We start from the raw sequence: 7,933 nt of genomic DNA on the forward strand, positions 1-7,933 counted from the left end.
GAAGCTAGCCCGCCCCTCATCAGCCCTGTGACCCGCAGTGAGGAAGTGAGGAGCCTGCTTCCTCCTCTTTCTGCGAGGCAGGGGTGAGGGTATAACCTCAAGGGCAACCAGCCCATGTCCATTTCATTCCTTGCCCTTTAACAGGCAAACCATTTGGAATGTCCCTGTTCTGGTGCAAATTCTAACTCTCAAAACAATGTTTCTAAAGTGTCTCAACATTTCCAGCCCACAATCTTTCCATGCATTCAGGACAGCAAAGTTGGGTAACCCCACTTACGGGGTCTGCTCATCGGGGCACAAAGTTCCCCCGGGAGGCTGGTTAAATGGACTGTGGCACATTCCTAGTGTGGACCACGTCTGGGCCATGAAAAGGAATAATCCAGTGATATGCAGGATGCCTTGGGAGAATCTCCAGGGAATTACTCTCCTGGAGAAGGAAAAGGCCAAGTCACATGATTTCGTTTAGGTAACATTCTTGCAAGGGCAAAAATTACAGAAATGGAGAATAGACTGGTGCGTGTGGGTTGGAAGGAGGGAGCAGGTGGGCATGGTGATAAAAGGCATGGAGGAGGGATGCCTGGCTGGCTTAGTCAATGGAGTGGAAAACTCTTGATCTTGGGATGCTGAGTTCAAGCCCCACCTTGGGTATAGAGAATACTTAAAAACTTTTAAAAAGGCACATGGGATTTTTGCGGTTTTAAAACAGTCTGGGGTCTTGAGTGTGCTGATAAACACATGAACCTACACAAGTTATGCCATATAGAATTTCACCCATGGGGGCACCTGGGTGGCTCTGTGTATTAAAGCCTCTGCCTTTGGCTCAGGACATGATCCCAGGGGTCTTGGGATAGAGCCCCACATCGGGCTCTCTGCTCAGCAGGGAGTCTGCTTCCTCCTCTCTCTGTGCCTACTTCTGATCTCTGTATGTCAAATAAATAAATAAAATTTAAAAAAAAATAAAATAATTTCACACATGCCTGGTGTAAGTAGAGCTGGGGAAGTCTGTGTAAGGTTATGGTGTGGCCATGTCAATATCCTGGTTATAATCTGTATCACAGATGTGTATGTGTACCATTGGGAGGGACCAGGCAAAGTGTACAACGGACCTGTAGCATTTCTTAGGATTGCCCATTAAACTATCGCTGATCAGTACAAATTCCAATTAAAGAATGTTTGCTCAGGAAACTCATTTTGAGATGCTCCCTTAGCTGGGATAGGGAAGGACAATTCAAACCCTCTTCCATCAGCTTGCTGAGTATGTTTAAGCAGGTCTTTAACCCCTCTGAACCATGGAGAGAGGACACACACACCCTGGCTACAGATCCTTATGAGGGATGAGTGGGCATTGGGAAAAGTGGCAGGCACTAGGCGACGTCCAGTTTTATTGTATTTCCATGTGATTACAGGGAGAGGCCGCAGGGAGAGGTGAGAAAACCTGCTTGTGAATCCTGACTCCATCTCACAATTGTCGGTGACCTTGGAAAGGTCACTTAACCTCCCTCCCCCTCGGCTCCCTCTTCTGTGAAATGTCTCCTCCTGGGGCGGCCATGAGGCTCGGAGCTAACACAGTACCTGGCGCAGAGCAGACCTCCGAGTAACACCTGTTCTAACCCAACCCTCCTGGGCCCATACATAGCAGCGCACAACCTGTTGAAAGGTGACCGGCGCCGCCCCCCTCCAGCGGGGCAGTATGAAAGCCATTGATCTGCCTGAGTGAGGAAAGGGAGAAGGTGAGGCTGGACGAGCATCAGAACGACAGATGGCGGCCACTTCAGTGGGGCTTCTCGTGTGCCCCTGCCTGCTGTCACCAGCATGGTAGCCACCAACTTCTGACTCAAGCCACAGGGGACAGGGGCACAGAGAGAGCAAGCCTCGACACCCTCTCCACCTCTCCCTGCCCCTCCTCCTAGAGAGGTGCCCCAGGCACCCACCTGAAGACATCCAGTGACAGTCCCTGCTCTGGTGGGGTGGGTCAGCAGCTTTCAGGCTGAGGACTCTGAAGGAGCCTCCGCTCATGGCTGCCCCCTGGGGTGGAGAACTCCCCCGACCCGGGGCCCACGGCAGCCTTGTGCCAGGGCTCATCTGAACCCACTCCAGAGATGTGGGGTCCTGCTGGGTTTGGCGTAAGCCCGGCTGTGGCCAGGCAGGACCCTCCCCTGCTCCCTCTGCTGGAGTAGGATGGGGGCCATAAAGGGTTTGGCTCCCCTGAGATGCGGGGTGGGCGAGAAGAGATGGCAGGCGAGTAAGGGGTCATGCTGGGGGATAGACCTTCCCTGTGCTGAAGAAAGCCCCAGACCCCAGAGCATTTCCAAATGGGTCTTCGGATGAGAGTGGCCAAGGAAAAGAGCCCCCCGAAACCCCAGACAGGCACTGCCCCAAGCCCCAGGGCGGTAGCCAGGACTAGCCCCCTGGGAGGACTCTGTCACCTCAGGGAGGACAGAGAAGTCTCTCAGGGGAGCTGTGCATGCCAGCGTGGGGCACGTGGCTTCTAGCTTTCTCTCCTCTCCTGCCCTGCCCTCCCACCCGCTCAGAGCCACCGGCTCAGGGGCTCAGAGGAAGAAAGAGCAGCTTAGAGCCCTCTCCCCGCTCCCGGGAGCGCCATCCAACTCCTAAAAATAGTGAGGATGGAGAGCCGGGAAGGGCTTGAATCCACCCAAGAGGACGCAGCCAAGTCAACTGCCCAAAGGCAAGACAGATGAAGAGGCAGGGGACGGGCTGAGAGGCTGTGGCTCTGGAATGAGACCCAGGCAGGCCCTGGTAGGGCGAGGAATGAGAATGTCCAAGGCCACTGTGTGCTCACGCCCAACCCCTCACCTGCTGCCACAGATGGCTTTCTAGCCAAATTCCCTCACAGCCCAGAGATCAGGGTCACCTTCCTTGGGGAGTAAATCAAAAACAATACAAGGCAGAAGGAACCCTGGCCATGGGGTCAAAAGATCTGGATGTGGGGGTGCCTGCGGGGCTCAGGCCATAGACCAGGAAACACTTGATCTCAGGGTCATGAGTTTGAGTCCCGCATTAGGCATTGAGATTACTTTAAAAAAAAAAAAAAAAAAAAAAAAAAAAAGATCTGGGTTTAAAACCGGGTTTTTGCTGTGTGACCTTAGCTAAGTCATTTAATCTCTTCAGGCTTCGATGAGCTTATCTATAAAATAGATGAGCCCCAATTCTCATCTTGCAGAAACAAGTCTCTGAGTCTCTGAGGAATGTAGGCCCTGTCCCTCAGCCCTTGTCCCCAACATCCAGCTGGACTCCTCCCAAGCCTGCAGCTGTCAGCCCACCAGGAGAGCTAGGGGACAGCGTTGAGGGGGGCCAGTGGGTAACCTGAGCCTCTCAGATTCCTCTTCAGCACAGAGAGGAGGACCTGCCCTGTGAGACTCAGGTCAGAGGAAGAATTCTGGAGGTCAGGTGCCTTCCCAAATGCACGGGGCCTGGAATGTGCTTTGAAATTCCTTACACTCCAGGCAATCGCTCCCCCAGATACTTGCTAGGCCTGCCCACGAAGAAGCCGAAAACCAAGGGAATAAGACCTTCTCTTGCCACTCCCAGACACCGAGCAAGGTCTGTCCCTCCAGGGCATGTCGGGATGGGGTGGAGCAAGGGGTCACACTCTAGAGACCTTGGGGACAGGGGGGCAGCTGGACTCTAGCACCTGGAGCTGGGCTCACAGCCTGTGAAAGGACCCTGTGGTGGGGTCTCTCTGCCATCAGCCCCCAGATGCTGCTTGGCTGTGCTTTCTCTCTGGGGAGGCCATGGTGCCGACTCTGGAAGCCAGACCAACGTCTCCTGTCTGCTTGCAGAGCTGCTCCAGCGGTCCCTGCCTGCCTCTCTGCACCTGTGCTCTTTCTCAGTGCCTCCAGGACAGACGCTGACTTGCTGGAGATGAGAATTTGGCCACCAGGACTCTTGTGACTGATAAGACCACAGTCTTGCTCTGCTCTGAGTCCAGAAGGACCTGCCTGGAAAGGTTCAGGGGGCCCTGGGCCTGGAGGTGAGGCATGGGGCTGAGCAATCTGGGGGAGACCCTGTTGGTTAGAGCTTCATTGTCTTTAGAGCAGGCAGCGGCCTGGTGATTATCTTGTCCATTCTACAGATGAGGAAACTGAGGCCCAGGGAGGAAAAGTTACTCCCCAAGACTCCCCAGCTAAAATATCTTTAGTGGCAGAGCTGGGACTCAGTTCTTCAAGGCTCTAACTTCTAACCACGGGTTGCTGCTGTCCTACTGTGCTAGTCTTGGAGTCCGATCCCTGCAACACCTCCTCTAAAGTATGGCCTCTTCTTGAAGGGACTGTGGACCAGTAGCAACTCTGACATCCACGCAGTGTGGACATGGGCAAACTCTGCACAAAGGTGCCAAGGAAGACACTGCCCCTCTCCTCTCTGCACCCCCATCTCCAGCCGTGCCCGAGTCTTACCTCACGCCAGCAGCTGCCCACCGATCCCGAGGTGTCTGCTCAGCCTCAGCAGGGACTGGGTGAGGACAGGGGATGGAGAGGGCTTTAAGCAGGACTGTGGGCTGGAGCCTCGGAAGCCAAGCCCCATGGTGGGAGGGATATGCGGCAGGAGACGAGGCGGGGGCACGGGGGGTGTTGGCTGCTATTTTAGCAGGTGCCAGGGACAGGGCTAAGGGAACAGGCACCCCATGCCATATAAGCCCATGTGGTTTTCCAGCTGCTCAGATAAGCTATTTAAAACCAGCACAGATACGCAGGGAACAGAGGAGGGAGCAGCCATGTAACATAAAGCAGCTGTCCCTCTTAAGAATCCTGATAAAGCAGATGCCAGAGGCCCAGGCCTGGGACGACAGGCTGGGAGTGGGGTTGGGGGGCAGATGGCAATGTCCAAGGCGCTGCATGAGTCTCTGGGCCAGGGGTATCGGGGGCAGAGGGAAGGGCTTATGTGCAGCTATACTGAAAAGGATGCTGTGGGGGAAGCCAGTTCCCAGGCTACTGGCTGCTTCTACGGGGCTGAGTGGCCTTGCAGGCAGGCTCGGCAGGCCTCAGGGAGGCCATCTGCAAAGTGGGTCTTCTCCCCTGCCCCCTAAAGCTGTGTGACAAGCCCTCCTCCCTGGGAAGGGACTAAAACTGCACTGGGGGGTCAGATACAAGGTAGAACTTCTAGTCTCGAATGATGGTTCTCCTTGGGCAGGGAGCTGGGTTGTTTGAAGGGACCACGAGGACCGCCAAAGTTCATCCCCCTAGAGCTTGTAGATGAAGGAATACGGGACCACGATCTGCTAAACCTACTAGAATGCAAGATCCTTAGGCCAGGACTCAGGGGGTTTGTGGTTGGCTTGCATGTCTGTGTCCACAGCCCCTAGCCTAGTGCCCAGGACATCCTGGGGGTCGATACAGGATGGAAATGGAGGGGAAAAGCAAGTCCGAGCTAACTCTCCCCCTCAATGCCTCTGAGTCTTCAAGGCCCCTCCCCTACCTCTGGAGACGCAACACCCCTCCTCTGGGCCAGGCCCCCTCTTCCCATGTGCCCCTGAGCTCCAAACCCCACCAGCCCTTTCAGATCTTGCCCATCAGTGATGCACACATTGTCTGTTTCTCCGTGGGTGAAGGAAGCCAGTCTCCCCCTCTCCTAGCCTCCTCCCCTCCACCGGACCATCGGCCTCCCAGTTCTGGACTCTCTTCTCGGTCCTGCTGCCTTGGGAGCTATTCCGTTACCCCAGCCACCACTGTTCTCTAGAGAATGTGGGATTTCCGCTTGCGGCTCCCCGGCTCCACTATCATGCTCTTGCCCCATCAACTCCGCTGACACCGTCCCCTCTGTGGTCCCAAGGGCCTTAGAGCCCAATGGCCTGATTCCCCACCTCCAGGCTTATTCCTGCCACGTGGCCCTCCAGGCCGCCAGCAGCTCTGCGACAGGGTGAGCTGAGGCCACGTGCCTGCTGCTCAACATCCTGGGGGAGCGGGACTGCAGGCCAGCAGAGAGGAGCCAGAGAAGGGCGGGTGGGGGGAGCAGATTGACAGAGGAACGGGGAACAACCAGGCTGCCCCGGAGAAAAAGGAAGAAAAGCACGATGGTCCCGCTTTCCTCTCTAGCCCACCAGGACCCCAGCCTTGCTTTGTGTCCTGGCCTGGAATCTCCTGGAATTCAGGACTTGCTTATCTTGGACCTTCCTATCACTTGAGCCACTATCAGTGGGTTACTGTTCCTCGTAAACCTAACAATCTTTCCAAGAGGACGTGATTTGTTTGCACAGGTGCCTAGGAGAGGTACCTGGGCGCCTAAATCACCAAAGGCCCCTGGAAAAAAATCCAGTAGGTTCTTGGCACTCGTGGACCATGTGAGGCTTTTACTAAGTGTTCTAAAGCAGGGATTTAATTCAGAGAAGCTGGGGACAGGCAGACAGGGAGAAAGGCCACTTTCGAGCAGCCACATCTGGACACAGCAGGGCTGCTCCCAGGCTGTCGTGGGTGCCCGGTCCTTGCAAACAGATACAGAGCTCCCTCCTCAAGCTAACGGTGGAAGGGAAGAGGAAACAAAGAGATGGTGCTTACCTGGCGTTATATGGGAAGCAGCGTAAGCTGAACACTGCTTGCAGCTTCAAACTGCAAGGAGAGCACGTCCTGTGTGGGGCCCCAAGGACACTAGGGCAGGAGAGCAGGCCAGGCAGAGCCGTGGGTATATGGGTAGGGGGACCTGCTGTGTCTCCAGAGGATGCTCAGTGTCACCCACCCCCCCAAGAGTCCTCCCCTGCTCACTTAGCCACCCTGAAATCAGCATGCTGATTGTCCGCACACCTGTTCACCCACTGAAATCATCTTGGGCACATAGTTGTCTCCTTGTTGGGTGTCTATCCCCCTGCCAGGAATGAGGCCAAGTACTCTTTGATGTTGGGCAGTGTGGGGGGTGGGGGAGGCATGAATTCAAAGGACAGGGAGTCGTGGGGTTATGTCTCCCCACACTCCACCCTGCAGCCTGTCCTTGAAGGTCACCCGGGGACGCTGTGTGGGCATGAAGTGTTTCAACACCCCAAGGAAGCAGCCGCCAGGACCTCTCAGACACGAGGCCCAAGGCAGCCCCCCTCAGTCCCCAACCAGGGCTCCATTCTAGAGGAGAGTTTCTGGGAGCCTCTCCCAAGAAAGGTCTATGTGAGGACGGTTCTACCAGCAGAACAAATTCACCTGCCAGGTAACTTGCCAAAGTTTAGAACATGCACATCCCAAAGTCCCAGGTCCTAGTTTGAACCCTGAGCTCCCAGCAGGTCCTTTGAGTTTCTGGGTAATTCTCATCACACCCCTCCCCCTGTCCCTGGTTTTGTCCTCAAATTCTGGAGGTAGAGCTCTTGAAGAGCTCCAGCCTTTGGGGGAATTAGTGGGGTACAGGGCAGGGCCTCCAAGTCTCACTCTCCCTAGCTCAGTGCAGGCACAGGACCAGCCACAAGAGACCCACCAGCTGTAGACGGGCCAGCCTGGGAAGTCTGTAGGTATGGGGCCCTGAGGGTCTTCTGTCTCCTGGACCAAAGGACCCAAGACTGGAGCCCTCACTCACACATAGGCTGGGACAAGGCTGGTAATCCCTAGCTGGCTATGTCAGCGCCCACAAGCTTGGGGAACTAAGGCCTGGTGACGCCCTGAAGGGTGGTGTTCTGAGAAACCCTGGGGTTTTCCAGGTATGGCCTGGGGACAGGGAACAAAGAGGAAGAGGGCAAGGTTCTGCACTTCTTCCCTGCTCCCCGGCTGGTTCTGCGTAAAACCCGAGCAATTAGGTAGAATTCTAATCCAGTTCAAATGGGGAAAAAATGTAGATATAGATATAGAGATGTGTGTGTGTGTTGTATGGAGTACATATGTGTAGATATCTGTATAGTAGAGACTACATAAATATCTGTAATATATATATACACATATGTGTATATATACATATGTGTACACACACATACATACATACTTTTTTTTAATTACAGCATTAAGGGGGTTGA

The 7,933-nt window shown here is 54.8% G+C and overlaps 1 protein-coding gene across 1 annotated transcript in view; it reads right to left on the reverse strand.

The window, feature by feature from the left end:
- Positions 1-4,526, reverse strand: part of TNNT2 (troponin T2, cardiac type) — a 19,412-nt gene extending 14,886 nt beyond the window's left edge. Inside the window, exon 1 of the mRNA XM_059413079.1 lies at positions 4,416-4,526. The gene's annotated coding sequence lies outside the window, so the exon portion shown is untranslated. The remainder of the gene's footprint in view (positions 1-4,415) is intronic.
- Between the last annotated feature and the right edge of the window lie 3,407 nt (positions 4,527-7,933).

This window comes from Mustela nigripes, chromosome 10, assembly GCF_022355385.1.
Source record: "Mustela nigripes isolate SB6536 chromosome 10, MUSNIG.SB6536, whole genome shotgun sequence".
NCBI classification, from domain to species: Eukaryota; Metazoa; Chordata; class Mammalia; order Carnivora; family Mustelidae; genus Mustela; species Mustela nigripes.